The sequence below is a fragment of the Mesoplodon densirostris genome, chromosome 11, assembly GCF_025265405.1.
Source record: "Mesoplodon densirostris isolate mMesDen1 chromosome 11, mMesDen1 primary haplotype, whole genome shotgun sequence".
Lineage (NCBI taxonomy): Eukaryota > Metazoa > Chordata > Mammalia > Artiodactyla > Ziphiidae > Mesoplodon > Mesoplodon densirostris.
The window spans coordinates 51855499-51871724 of record NC_082671.1 but is presented as its reverse complement, the minus strand read 5'-3'; positions in this window follow the sequence as shown (position 1 = coordinate 51871724).

The window sequence follows — 16226 nt, the reverse complement described above, 5'->3', positions numbered from 1 at the left end:
GTAGAAGTTCTCCCCAAGGACCAAGAGACCCAAGTGCCACATTGGGCATCTCAGCCCAGGAATCTGGCACTTGGAAGATAAGCCCCCCAGAAAGTCAGGCTTTGAAAACAAACTGAGCTTGCTTTGGAAGAACTACAGGGCTATAGGAAACTTCACTCTTAGTGTATGCAAAATCTTACATGCTCTGAGTCCCAGCACAGAGGGAGTAGTTTGAAAGGCACCTGGATCAGACCTTGCTGATCTTGGCGAGCATCTTGGAGAGGCAGGCGGCAGCTGGGACTCCTCCTGGAGACTGAGACTCTGGTAGCAGCCATTTTTGACCTCTTGTTCTGTGCTGACACCAGTGCTGGCAAGGACCATTTTGGAATCCTCCCTCTAGCCTACTAGCACTAAGGACTTGCCCTGCTCACCAGCAGGCCTGCAGCAGCACTGTCAAGCCACACAGTAAGCCACCTAGGGAATGAGCCCATCCGCTAGCAAACCCACAGTAGCTGTGTGTAGTCAGGCCACACAGCCAGGCAGGCCAGCAATCAGTGCCACCACAACAGAAGGGCACACGCAGCCCACAAAGGGGATACCCATGGAGCATCTAGCTCCATTGGACAAGGGGAGTGTGCTGCTGGGCCCAATAGGACCTCTCATACATAAGTCCCCTTCTTCAAGATCAAGGGATGAAATGGACCTACCTAATACACAGAAATAAAATAAGAGACTAGGAAAAATGGGGAGACAGAGGAATACGTTTCAAACAAAGTAATAAGACAAAACCTCAGAAAAAGAACTAGGTGAAATGGAGACAAGAAATCTACCCAATATATTAAGGGTAATGATCATAAAGATGCTCACCATTTTCAGGAGAAGAATGGATGAACACAGTAAAAACTTCAAAGAAGAGTTACAAAATATAAAAAAGAACAAATCAGAGCTGAAGAATACAATAACTAAAACAAAACAAAAAAAACTAGAGGGAATCAAAGTAGATTAGATTATACAGAAGAATGGATCGGTGATCTGGAAGACAGAGTAGTGGAAATCAACCAAGCTGAAAAGAAATAAGAGAAATTTAAAAAATAAGGGTACTTGAAGGGTCCTCTGGGACAACATCAGGCATAGTAACATTTGCATTATGGGGGTCCCAGAAGGAGAAGAGAAACATAAAAAGGCAGAGAATTTATTTGAAGAAATAATAGCTGAAAACTTCCCTAATCTGGGGAAAGAAACAGACAATGAGGTCCAGGAAGCAAGAGTCCCAAATAAGATGAGCCCAAAGAGGACCACACCAAGACACTTTGTAATTAAAATGTCATATTAAAAATAAGAGAGACTTTTAAAAGCAGCAAGAGAAAGCAACAAGTTTCAAACAAGGGAACTCCTGTAAGACCATTGGCTGGCCTTTCAGCAGAAACATTGTAGGCCAGAAGAGAGTGGCACAATACATTCAAAGTGATGAGAGGAAAGAGTCTAAACCAATAATACTCTACCCAGAAAGGTTATCCTTCAGAGTCGAAGGAGAGGTAAAGAGTTTTATCAACAAGCAAAAGCTAAAAGAGTTCAGCACCACTAAACCAGCCTTATAAAAAGTGTTAAAGGAACTTCTCTAGGCACAAAAGAAAAGGACACAATTAGAAGTAAAAAAAATTATGAAAGGAAAAACCTCATTGGTAAAGGCAAACATATAGTAAAGATAGTGGATCAATGACTTATAAAGCTAATAGGAAGGTTAAAAGACAAAAGTAGTAAAATCATCAATATCTGCAATAAGTTAAGGGATACAGAAAAATAAAAAGACGTAAAATATGATGTCAGAAACAAGGCATGGTGGGAAGGACTAAAAATGTAGAGCTGTTAGAATGTGTTCAATTTAAGAGATTATCAATTTAAAGTAGATTATCTATCTATTTATCATCTATCTATCATCTATCTATATATCTATCATCTATCTATCTATCTATCTAACTATCTAGGTTCTTATACATGAACCTCATGGCAACCACAAATCAAAAACCTACAAAGAGGGCCTCCCTGGTGGCGCAGTGGTTGAGAGTCCACCTGCCGATGCAGGGGATACGGGTTCGTGCCCCGGTCTGGGAGGATCCCATATGCCGCGGAGCGGCTGGGCCCGTGAGCCATGGCCGCTGGGCCTGCGCGTCCGGAGCCTGTGCTCCGCAACGGGAGAGGCCACAACAGTGAGAGGCCCACATACCGCAAAAAGAAAAAAAGAAAAAAAACCTACAAAGATAAACAAAACAATAAAGAGAACAGAATCCAAATGTAACACTAAAGATAGTTATCAAATCATAAGGAAAGAGAACTAGAAAAGACTAAAGGAACAAAGAAGAACTACAAAAACAGCCAAAAACCAATTAATAAAATGGCAAAAAGTACATATATATCAATAATTACTTTAAATGTAACTGGAATAAATGCTCCAATCAAAAGACATAGAATGGCTAAAAAATTAGAAAAAAATGAGATCCATATATATGCTGCCTGTAAGAGACTCACTTCAGATCTGAATACACACAGACAGAAAGTGAGGAGATGCAGAAAGATATTCCATGTAAATAAAAATGAAAAGAAACCTGGGGTAGCAATACTTATATCATACAGAATAGACTTTAAAACAAAGACTGTAACAAGAGAGAAAGAAGGGTATTACATAATGACAAAGGGATCAATCCAACAAGAACATATAACACTTGAAAAAAGGTATGCACCCATATCTGAAAAGGAGTTAATATCCAGAATATAGAAAGAACTCATACAACTCAACAACAAATAAACAAGAAATATAATTTTTAAATGGGCAAAGGATAGACATTTTTCCAAAGAAGGCATATAGATGGACAACAGGCACATGAAAAGATAGTCAACATCACTAATCATGAGGGAAATGCAAATCAAAATCATGATGAGATATCACCTCACACCTGTCAGAATAGCTATCATCAAAAAGACAACAAATAACAAGTATTGGTGAAGATGTGGAGAAAAGGGAACTCTCACTGTTGGTGGGATTGTAAGTTGGTGCAGCCACTATGGAAAATAGTATGGAGATTCCTCAGAAACTTAAAAATACAACTATCCTATGATCCAACTATCCATTTTCACTTCTGCATATTCTCTGAAGAAATCAAAACCCTAATTAAAAAAGATACATGCACCCCTATGTTCCTTGCAGCATTATTTACAATTGCCAACATATGGAAGCAACCTAAGTGTCGTGAATAGGTGAATGGATAAAGAAGATGTGACACACACACACACACACACACACACACAATGGAATCTTAGCTATAAAAAAGAATAAAATTTTGCCATTTGCAACAACATGGATGAATCTAGAGGGTATTATGGTAAGTGAAATAACTCAGAGAAAGACCAACACCATGTGATCTCACTTAGATGTGGAATCTAAAAAACAAAACAAAATGAAAACAGACTCATAAGAAAACAGAGGGGAGGTGGTTTTGCCAGAGGGGAGGTTGAGGATGGGGAGCTAAATAGGTGAAAGGAATTAAGAGGTACAAACTTTCAGTTGTAAAATAAATGTCACGGGGATATATCGTACGGCATAGAGAATGTCGTCAATGGTACTATAATAGCTTTTTGTGGGGACAGATGTTTACTAGACGTACCGTGGTGATCATCTCATAATGTATTTAAATGTCAAATCACTATGTCGTACCCTGAAACTAACATAATACTGTATATCAACTGTATTTCAATAAGAAAGGAAGGGAGGGGCTTCCCTGGTGGCACAGTGGTTGAGAGTCCACCTGCCGATGCAGGGGACACGGGTTCGTGCCCCGGTCCGGGAAGATCCCACATGCCGCGGAGCGGCTGGGCCCGTGAGCCATGGCCGCTGAGCCTGCACGTCTGGAGCCTGTGCTCCGCAATGGGAGAGGCCACAACAGTGAGAGGCCCGCGTACCGCAAAAAAAAAAAAAAAAAAAAGAAAGGAAGGGAGGATGGAAGGAAGAAAATTTAGGTAAGGGATCCAGTTATATGGTTCCAGGTAAGAAGTTAGAAAAGTGAGGGGCAGTGTTCACAGGGAGAGACCATGGAAGCTCATGGAAAACCAAGAGAGGGATGGAAATTTTAAAGAAAAGCGAGTGTCAGGAAACTGGAAATCTCAGGGAGAAAAGGCAGGTGAAATGATCTGGTACTAATGAAAATCCCCTATCCCTACTCCAAGGGAATTATTAAGCCAGTTTCAAAAAGAGAGAGAATAAAGGAGAAAGAGAGAAACAGAGATGTCATTTTAACTGTAGGAAGTATCTTATAGTGAAACAAATTTTTCATCTTCATTCAGTGACAGGTTTAAAGGGTTAAACCCAGCACTAAATAGTAAAATGTTTAAAAATCCATGTTTTTGTTTTTTGCTTTTTGTGGGTTTTTTTTTGCGGTACTCGGGCCTCTCACTGTTGTGGCCTCTCCCGTTGCGGAGCACAGGCTCCGGACGCGCAGGCTCAGCGGCCATGGCTCACGGGTCCAGCCGCTCCGCAGCATGTGGGATCCTCCCGGACCGGGGCACGAACCCGTGTTCCCTGCATCGGCAGGCAGACTCTCAACCACTGTGCCACCAGGGAAGCCCAAAAATCCATGTTTTAAAATCTATTTTTTCACAGTTAAGACAAAGACTAAAGATGCTCAGGAATTCAGCTCTGAGAACCAGAGGCAATAGGGAAGTAGCTGTCTGAGCTTTCCGTCTCCCAGGCAACCCCCAACTCTACACGTTCTGGAATTGCTCTTAAACATTAAATTGGCTTCATTGAAGGCATATCTGGGAACCATAGACCATCATATGGAGGCCAAGTCTTCTAAAGACTGTGGCTTTATGGGTTACACTCCCACTGGCCCCATCGGCCACCTCTTCTACCTGGACCTATCCTTTATCCTACCTGCTGGACCTATCCTTTATCCCACCTGCTCCAAGGATAGGATTTCAATTGGTCAACTGGATCTACCTGCATCTTCCTGACTATCCCAAACTCTTTGATGCACGGCTGCTTTATTTATTCCCACAGTTTGCTCTGCCTTGGAGCACCTCTTTGTCCTTTGTGTCCCCTCTCTTCCCCAGACATACATGTCATAGCACCAGAGTATTCTGTGGCATTTATTAAATTAAATGTCTGTCTTCCCTTACTAAATAAGGACTTTGGAAGCAGTAGCCATGCCTTAGTGATCTTTGTGTTCCCAGCATCTAACACAGTGGGGGATCTATTAAATGTTGGATGAATAAATAAATTTTCAAAGGCTAATCCCAAGGGAAACAGATCATGTTATAAATTCCTCAGCTGGAACCCATAGGAATCAGTGATGTTCCATGCAAAAGCCTTATAGGGATAGGAATCCAGAGTGTTGACCACAGGTCTCCTTGGTCTGTTGAAAAGTGTGGGATATACTGTGAGCCTAAAGACAAATATCCTTTGAACTAATCTGATTTATTTCTATGAAATTCTTTGCTTAGGTGTTGTGAGCTCTGTTTCTAATGTGCAAATTCTGCTTTCCTCAGAAATTGAAAGGGGCTTGAGACATTTCTTAGGTAGTTTCAAGACGAAACCACTTGTGAGAGTTAAGGACTTCCTTTTCTGACTGTGTACTAGAAAAGTTAGCAGTTAGAGGTGAGAGTGGCAGAGCCTTGCCGATATGAACATAATATGGAAACTCATCATCCAAATTGAAACATCAAACATTAGCAGTAGCCATCCAGTTCCACTGAGGTGTTGGAATGGGCTGAGGAGGAAGGGATTTTGGATGAAAGTGAAAAGAAGTGCAGAGGACCATTGGAAACATACTCATTTTATATTCTCTCTGTAGAAATAGATTTGCTGCTGGTAAAATGGACTTTTTCTAGCCCCGGTTATACAATTGCTGGATTTAGATGCCAGATTCATGTTGCTTCTTATTGCAAAATACCTCTGTGTTGCATTTTGCCTCGTTTTCATTTCTGCCATTTATTAGGTCACTGAACTTTCTCTCCATGTTTACTCACAATATCAGAAAGACATGGGGGGAGACTCCACTTATCGTGGGAACTCACTCTGCTGTTCTTTTACATTTCTTCTTATATTTGATCATTTTTATCTTCTCTTCTTTCTTCCACTTTATTGCTCACATCATTGGTTTCCTACACAAGTCTGGAAGTGACCTTAAGAGGCTACCTAAGCAGAAGAGCATGCACCGTGTCTTCAGACTTTCAGAGGTGGGCTGCCATTACTCCATGGGGTGCCTTTGTGTGAGGTGGGAAAAGGCATCCCTTCATCTGGGCTGATGCAGCCCACTCGGGTGCACGGCTTAGTGAGCACAGGACAGACAGATTTCAGGACCAACTCTATTGTTCACTCGTGTGACATGAACAACCAGCCCTACCGGAAGATGCAACCCTGTTCAGAAAAGAAGAGTCCATAATCTTGCTTAAATAAACCATTATAGCGACTATTATTCTCATGATGAAAATACTCTTCTTTAAAGTCCTCTTAAGGGATGAATAACCTTGGACACAGATTTATTTCTTCAATTTTCAGTAGTTTACAGGTCCCTAAACACTACTCAAGGTTATATCATGGCTTTCTGACGCCAGTAGCATCAAATCCAAACACCATGGTCTAATTTGCTAGGCCACCTCTTCTTTTTAGTGCTACATCATCATCCCACATTTTGTCTTCATTTCAGCAAACAATTAAGAGCATGGACTATGAGTCAAACTCTTGAATCCCATCGTTTGTTCCTCTCCAGCTTGGCATTTTCACTTCAACTAGCCCTACGACAAAATAGGCATCCTTGAAATCTCCAAACAGAAGGCTCCTGAGCTGTTTGGCAAGTGCTGGGCGTAACTTTCTGCTGTTTCAGACCTGGAATCCACAGAAGAGAACTCATGGGTCTGTTCCTCCAGCCCTGCCTGGCATTTCTCTTGGTCACCCTCACCCTCCTCCCCACAAACCCACAAGCCCGCTTCAATACAATGTGCTCAGAATCCTGCTTGAAGTGCATAAGCACCGCACTTGAAGTGCACTACGTCATTTGAGGGGATCTCTAGGTACAAACTCCACACAGAAAAACAATGGTAAGTCTTTATTCACACAGTAGTGTGTTATTTAGAAAACCCTTTCATATGCATTAGTTCTCTACACAGACTTGCCAATATTTGTCATCTGGTCTTTGCCCCAACGTGGAGGTTCTCAGCCTTTGTTGCACTTTAGAATCACCTGGGAGCTTTCATAAAGCATGGAGACCCAGGCTTCCTGCCCCGGAAACGGAAACAGAATCTCTGAGGGTGGGGGCTGGGTGCAGGTTCCTTTGTTTGTTTAGTACCAGGTGATCTTAATGAAAATCACTGCCTGCCTTTCTCTTTGCAAGTCTTTACCATTTTTAGAGCTCAGAATTATCCAGATACTATACGGAACACCCAGCATAGCACTGGTCAAAGAGATGATTCTTTTCTCTCCATACGTCCTCATTAGCCCCCGCCCAATACACCAACTGACTTTGTCTCCTCTGTGTGAACATATCCAACCTACCCCATATGACTACGGAATATCTATACATTATCGCAGAATTATTGTTTTCTCTTTGCATGTAGATCTGGTTTATTCAAACAAAACGGCAACTGTCTCAAAGATGGAGGCTATCTTTTCTATTCTTTGTCTCCTTCCACAGTGCTAGCAAAGAGCTTCTGAACCACAATAGACAGTAAACGGATGTTGATTACAAGTAGAACCGATCCAATTTGCTTTCATTTTCCTTTGATATGAAAATCAAATAGGCTTCAGAGAACGGGGTTAGAGGGTTGAAATTAGAGAAATATGTAACCTGGAGAAAAAAAAAAGCAAAACCAAGACGTCCAGTGAGACAAAGTAAATTTATATGTACTGCAGACTTAGTACCTGTCAAAGTGGTTAATCCTTTTACATATGAGCTCATTCAAATGTTAAATGATTTCATTCAGAACTTCATTTGGGAAAAGTTGCTAAGTTTCCATGTTACACAAAAAGATCCAACACTCTCTTTAGAATCTCCAGGAGGATGGATGAGTCCAGAGCTCTACTTTTATTTTGAGCATAAAATTGTGGCCTGGATCCTAGTCTAGTCTCTGCTATTAACTAGCTGTGACCTTGATATGTCATTGAGTTCATCAGAGCTCTTTAGTCCCAGAGATCACCATAGTAATAATGTTAATAAAAATAGCCAACGTTGGGCTTCCCTGGTGGCACAGTGGTTGAGAGTCCGCCTGCCGATGCAGAGGACACGGGTTCGTGCCCCGGTCTGGGAAGATCCCACATGCCGCGGAGCGGCTGGACCCATGAGCCATGGCCACTGAGCCTGCGCGTCTGGAGCCTGTGCTCTGCAACGGGAGAGGCCACAACAGTGAGAGGCCCGCGTACCGCAAAAAAAAAAAAAAAAAAAAAATTAGCCAACGTTGATGGAGTACTTGCTATGTACCAGGCACTGTACTGGGCATTTTTCAGGGATCATTTCACTCAACCATCATGTCGGAAGCCACCCTGGAGCCATTGCACCACGACAAAGTCATGAAGCAACAGAAGGTGAAACTGCAAGGCAGCGCCATGCCAGGAGGGTGGACTACAGCTCTGTTGTTATGTTTTATGATAATAAATTTACATATAGGGGCAATTTTAGGGGGATTTTGCTCCACATGAGAGAAAAATTCCTCTAAGGACTCCCCTCCTGAAACTACCACAGAATGGGAAGTACCCACTAAAGCCCCGGGGAAATGGGTAAAGAATTAAGAGACTGGAAATAAGGGGATGTTTTTATGGAAAACACCCTCTAGTATGGAGTTATGGCCATGGACCAGAGTTCCTGATGACGTAGGAAATTTACGGTTCTATTATAAAGGAAGATTAATTATAGAAAAGCAAATGCCTAGAGCAGAATTGGATGTTAGGATAGGGAGAAAACACTGTCTCAGTTGGAGGAAACAACAAGAAAGGGCATGCAGGGTATATTGTAAATATTTTCGTGGAACCATTGTAAAAGGTTGCCCATACAAGAAGAGAAATAAGAACAAATAGATCCAACTTCTGCAATTAAAATAATTATATAACTGCTTGGCTTGATTACTAAGAAATAACCTGTGCTTAATGGGAACTTGGGGAAATATCTTAATGGGACATCTAGAAACTAGGGGATATTCTTAAAAAATCTTTATAGAACATTTTGAGGTCAGATTGTGCTAAGATTGTTTGGTCACGTACCTGGCAATGTAATCAACTACAATATATAAACCTGTGATTGTAAACAATAAAAGAGAGACATGCGATACTGATACTTTAAGAAGTGTAATAGATTTATTTCCTTCACTGACGCTATCCATCCCTTGGGTATCCCTGGACTCGCTGGAGCTGGACTCCGGCACCCTCACAATCACCCCTGGGGTTGATTGTTATTATTATCCCTAACTGAGGAAACAGAGGCTCTCGGAGATTAATTTGTCCAAGGTCACAGGGGAGATGCATTTTAGTGGAAACGTATTCATTCAAGCCTGGCTCAAATACCCATTCCCCTCTCCCCACATCTGTAAGCAGAGCACCTGATTCTGGGCTCCTCGAACACTTTAGGGAGGCTGATATTTTTGTGCTTATCACTTGCCCCTTTGTAGTGTGTTGATTGTTTTTGCATGTCTCTCCCAGCATACTGGACTTTGAATTCGGGGTTTGGCAATTAATAGACTATCAGTATATGTGTCAAGTTAGTGGTATGAACTCTCATTTAGCTCTCACAACAACTTTGTAAGTAGAATTTTTCTTGTTTTTACAGATAAAGCTGAGAGAGGTTAAGTAATTGGCTCAAGTTCACACAGAGCATAAAAACTGGAGTCAAGTTTTGACTCCAGACATCAGACTATGCCTACTCTGTGCCGGCATCCCTGTACACTCAGGTGTCCGAGCCAATCCAGAAACCAGTGTTAAGTTAACTCAACAAGGAGACCATTAAGACGGGTGGCACCGGGCTTCCCTGGTGGTGCAGTGGTTAAGAATCTGCCTGCCAACGCAGGGGACACAGTTCGAGCCCTGGTCTGGGAAGATCCCACATGCCACAGAGCAGCTAAGCCCATGAGCCACAACTACTGAGCCTGCGTGCTACAACTACTGAAGCCCACACGCCTAGAGCCCATGCTCCACAGCAAGAGAAGCCACTGCAATGAGAAGCCCATGCACCGCAACAAAGAGTAGCCCCTGCTCACCACAACTAGAGAAAGCCCATGCACAACAACGAAGACCCAACACAGCCAAAAATAATAAATAAATAATTAATTTTTTTTTTTTTTAAAAAGGTGGCACTAATGCCATGGCAGCCTATGTAAGCAAACTCAAATCGAAATGCAAACCTAAGGACAACCAGTCACAAACAGCCAACGAGGCTTTAAGCTGTAGCCAACCAATAATTCCTTGCTTTGCTTCCACCTTCTTTCTATAAAGTCTCTCCCAGAGTTCCTGTTGGTGGAGGGCTCCTAACAACTTCTGATCTGGCGCTGCTCCATTCCAATTGATTTTTGCTCAAAGAAACTAAAGAGTTTTAATATGCCTCAGTTTATCTTCTAACACCAAGGAAGCATTCTGTACAATACTTCTCGGCTCGTAATTCTCTCCCATCCCCCACTCCCCTCCAGTCACTGTTCAGTCTATCACCTTGTCCCCATCCTCTCCATCACCACCGCCTTCACTCACCTGGATTACTGCAATGGTTAGTGTAAAAGATTTGGAATTTTGGCTGACCTCGAAAACAAAAAGATTAAAAATTATTGGGGACTTTCATAAATTGCAAGCATTTCTTATTATCTCCCTTAGAGACAAAGGCATACGTCCGCACACTCAGCCTTGTGTAGCTTAAATCATGGTTCACTGGGAAGTTAGAATTGTGTTTACACCTTGTGACATAAATTTCGGTATGAGGATTAACACACTTCTCCAATCCTATAAATCATATGAAGCAACTGGATAGTTTCCAAGGTTCTAACCTCATTTGCTGATTGCATTTACGAGTTTATTTCAGAGTCTGCCATTTGGGACCACATTGTGATAATTAAACTTGTTTTCCTGCGTTGTTTTTAACCCATTTCGTTGCTCTTTCTCTCTGGGGCTGGGGCCTTGCCTTGCTCTTACCTTCACCAAGCCGCATTTCTGGTTTCCTGCCTTCCTACCTTGGCATTGAATATCATATGCTCCTGATATGCTATTGCTATGCTCTGTCACCTGTAGGGACACTTGGTCATGTTGTGTTAAGACCTCCCTGCAGTACTGGCTGCCCGCCCTTTGCTGCCAGCATCCTTCAGAAAACTTCCTCTCATGCCCCTGAAACAGATCTGTCTCCCAACTGCCTGCCTCATCTCGGGGTGGCCCTCTTTACAAGCACCGGAACTAGTTTAGACCCATAAATGTCCCTTTGATATCTACTTATTGCAAACACAAGAGAAACTTCTTCAGAGCAAAGGAAGTCAGTCATTTTTGGCAGTGGGCTCAGACTGTTTCAACAATAAAGCTTCTCCGAATATTAAGGTCTCCTGCTCTTCTGGGAACAAAGTACTCTAGCTAATATTGTCAGATGACCTGCCAAAAAGAAAGGTCACTCTGGTAGGAGTTCCACATGCTATTTAAAGATCAGATGTCCCTTGGATGGGAAAGCCGCTACATGGCCAGGGTTTTAATGAAGCAGAGAAAGGTACAATGTGGCAAAATTTGATAGTAAACGAAATTGTTCTCTTGAAAAATAACACTGTCCATTTATTCTGTTTTGTAATTTCATTTAAAGTTATTGTCTTCATTGGAGTACTGTGAATTATTTGTTAGCATTATGTATTAACTTGTTAAGTGAAGACTTGTTCTTGAATGAGAGGAAAACAAACTTGTTTTAATCTTTTTTTAATAGTCTTAGGAATATTTCTAAAAGTTGGAGCTATGTCTCAAGGGAGAAAATGGAGATCATGAGAAAATGAAACAATCTCTCTCCATATTTATTATGTTTACCGTCAACTCCATCTAATAATTGATGCTTGTAAGGCTATTCCTTTTTTGCTCTACCAATCCTTCTTCTTCCTCTGATTGTTCTACATTCATTTAGAAATAGCAACTCCCCAAAACTAGAGTTGTCTGTTCCACTTTCTCCATTTTCCACTTCCTCACCTTTCTTTCACTAGTTTTGTGTAGTTAAACATTCATTTTTCACTTTATTATGTCCATGCAAATAGCATTCACAACTTAATGTTGTGTACCCTGTAATCATGAGGTTTCTCTTTACCATTTGCTTTTTCCCTATAGTTAATAATTGACTTTTCTTTAAAATTGCTTAGTTTTCCTTGTCTCATAATTTCTCCCACATCTTCCAATATTCTGTCAGTCCACTTTTCCATAAGATCAAAGTACATAATGCATCAATTCCAATTCCAAAATAAATGAATTCTTTTAAAATTGCAAGGGCTATGGCATATAGCTCTATGTTATAAAATTTGAAAATCTTGACATTTTAAAAGTAGATTGTTTATGAGTGTCCTTTTTAAAAACTATGTGGACCATTAAAAAATATTGATAAATCATACCATCTTCAAGTGGCAGCACTTCTCTGGGAGGCAGTAAAGCTTAGGGGCTGAGTGTCTGGTATTAGAGTGCCTAGCTTCAAATCCTGGCTCTGTGCTCACCTGCAACTAGAGACTCACCGTCTTGTGCCTCAGTTTCCTCATCCTTAAGATGGAGATAATAGTACTTACCACAAGGGTTCTTGGAGGTTTAACCTAGATAATATACAGTTATCTATATACTATAGATAACTATGTTATATATATTATATATGATTATATATCTATATAAAGTATATAAAGTATTATATACTTTATATAATGCCTGATGCACAGTAAACACTTAGTGAATGTTAGGTATTATTTAGCACAATAGCAAAGGAAGAAACAATATTTAAAATACTGAAAGACTTTATCTAAAGCTTACGTATGAAAAATATGAACACAAAATTAAGAGGAAAGTAATAAGCTGGAATAAAAACCTTTGCAGCATGTGTGACAGAGCAAAAGGTAAACATTTCATATATCATAAGACTTAGATAAAATAGAAAAACAAGCAAGGTACATAAATCCTGTGGTTTATTTAAAAAAATAAAACTGGGGACTATATGGGGACTTCCCAGTGATCCAGCGGTGAAGACTCTGTGCTTCCACTGCAGGGGACATGGGTTCAATCCCTGGTCTGGACTCTAAGATCCCTCATGCTGTATGGTGCAGAAAAAAAAGGGGGGGCTATATGAAAACATATCTTATTTCACTTATAATAAAAATTGCACATTAAAATATAATGTATACAAAAATAGAGAGAAGACAAATTGCTAATATCAGAAATGAAAGAAGGGTTATTACTACTGATCCCACAGATATTAAAAGAATAATAAAGGAGTGTTATCAACAACTCTATGCCCACAAATATGATAACTTGGATGAAATGGACCATTTCTTTGAAAGACACAATCTACAAAAACTCATACCTAGGAGAAATAGACAATCTGGAAAGCCTATATCTATTATGGAAATAGAATTAGTAATTAATAATATTCCAAAACAGAAAGTACCAGGCCCAGATGGATTCACTGGTGAATTCTACCATACATTTAAGGAAGAAATGATACCAGTTCTCTACAATCTCTTCCAGAAATAGAAGCTGAGGGAATACTTCCTAACTCATTCTATGAGTCCAGCATTACCCTAACAGCAAAACCAAACAAAAACATTAAAGAAAGGAAAACAAGCCAATGTCTCTCATAAACATGGATGTGAAAATTCTCAACAAAATATTAGCAAATCAAATCCAACAATGTATAAAAAGAATTATACAACATGATGAAGTAGAATTTATTCAAGGTACATGAGGCTGATTCAACATTTGAGAATCCATTAATGTAATTCATCACATCAACAGGCTGAAGGTGATCATATGATTATATCCATAAATGTAGAAAAAGCATTTGAAAAAATCCAATACCCATTCATAATTCAAACAAACAAAAGAAACCTTAGCAGACTAGGAACAGAGGGTAACTTCCTCAACCCGATAAAGAATGTCTACAAAATACCTACATCTAACTTCATACTTAATAGAAACTAGATGCTTTCTGCCTAAGATTAGGAACAAAGCAATGATACCCACTCTCACCTCTCCTTTCCAACACTGCACTGGAAATCCTAACTAATGAAATAAGATTAAAAGAAGAAGTAAAATGTATACAGTTTGGGAAGAAAGAAATAAAACTGTCTTTACTCACAAATAACATGACTGTTTGTGTAGAAAATCCCAAAGGGAGAACAAAAAACCTGCTGAAACGGATACATGATTGTAGACAGGTTGTAAGATACAGATGAATGATACCAAAGTAATTGCTTTCTTATATACCAGCAACGAACAATTGGAATTTGAAATTTAAAACACAACACCATCTACATTAACACCATTTACAAAAGAAAGAAAAAGAAATACTTAAGGAAAAATCTCCAAAAATATATACAAGATCTAGCTGATGAAAATTACAAAATTCTGATGAAAGAAACAAAAGATCTAAATCAATAGAGATGTATTCCATGGAGAACAAGAGTCAATATTGTCAAGATACCAGTTCTTTCCAATTGGATCTATAGATTTAACTCAATTCTAATAAAAATACCAGCAAGTTATTTTGTGGCTATTGACAAATTGATTCTAAAGTTTACATGGAGGGCCTTCCTGGTGGCGCAGTGGTTAAGAATCCACCTGCCAATGCAGGGGACATGGGTTCGATCCCTGGTCTGGGAAGATCCCACATGCCACGGAGCAACTAAGTCGGTGCATAACAAACACTGAGCCTGCTCTCTAGAGCCTGCGAGTCACAACTACTGAGCCCATGCACCACAACCACTGAAGCCCATGCACCTAGACCCTGTGCTCCATGACAAGAGAAGCCACCGCAGTGAGAAGCCCACGCACCACAACAAAGAGTAGCCCTCACTCACCAAAACTAGAGGAAGCCCGCACGCAGCCATAAAGACCCAACACAGCCAAAATTAAGTAAAATAAATTTTTTAAAAAAGAAATTTTTATGGAGAAGCAAAAGACCCAGAATAGCCAACACAATATTGAAGAAGAAGAATAAATATGGAGGACTGCCACTATCTGACTTTAATTCTTACTCTAAAGGTATAGTGATGTGGAATTAGCAAAAGAATAGACAAATATATCAATGGCACAAAATAAATAGCTCAGAAATAGACCTACACAAATCTAATCAACTCATCTTTGACAAAGGAGCAAAGGCAATTCAGTGGAGAAAGGATAATCTTTTCAACAAATGGTGCTGGAAAAACTGGATATCCACAGGCAAAAAGAAAAGGAAAGAAGGAATTGACACAGACCTTACACCTTTCACAAAAATTAACTCAAAATGGATCACAGACCTAAATGTAAAATGCAAAACTAAAATTCTAAGAAAATATAAAAGGAGAAAGTCTAGGTAATCTTGTGTTTGGCAATGAGTTTTTAGATTCAATATCAAAAGTGCAATCCATGAAAGAAAAATTAAGTGGAACTTCATTAAAATTAAAAACTTCTGCTCTACAAAAGACACTGTTAAATGAATGAAAAGACAAGCCATAGACTAGGAGAAAATATTTACAAAACACGTATCTGATTAAGAACTTATATCTGAAATGTACAAAGAATTCTCAAAAATCAACAATAAGAAAACAAACAACCTCACTTTAAAAATGGGCAAAAAGGGCTTCCCTGGTGGCGCAGTGGTTGAGAGTCCGCCTGCCGATGCAGGGGACACCGGTTCGTGCCCCGGTCCGGGAAGATCCCACATGCCACGGAGCGCCTGGGCCCATGAGCCATGGCCGTTGAGCCTGCGCGTCTGGAGCCTGTGCTCCGCAACAGGAGAGGCCACAACAGCGAGAGGCCCACATACCGCAAAAAAAAAAAAAAAAAAAAAAAAAAAAAAAAATGGGCAAAAGATCTAACACCTTAACTAAGAAGCTATAGATGGCAAATAAGTATATGAAAAGATGCTCAACACCATATGTCATTAGGGAATGACAAACTAAAACAAAAATGAGACACCTATTAGAATGGCCAAAATCCAAAACAATGACAATACCAAATGCTGAAGAGGAGCTACAGGAACTTTCATTCATTGCTGGTGGGAATGCAAAATGGTCCAGCCATTTCAGAAGACAGTTTC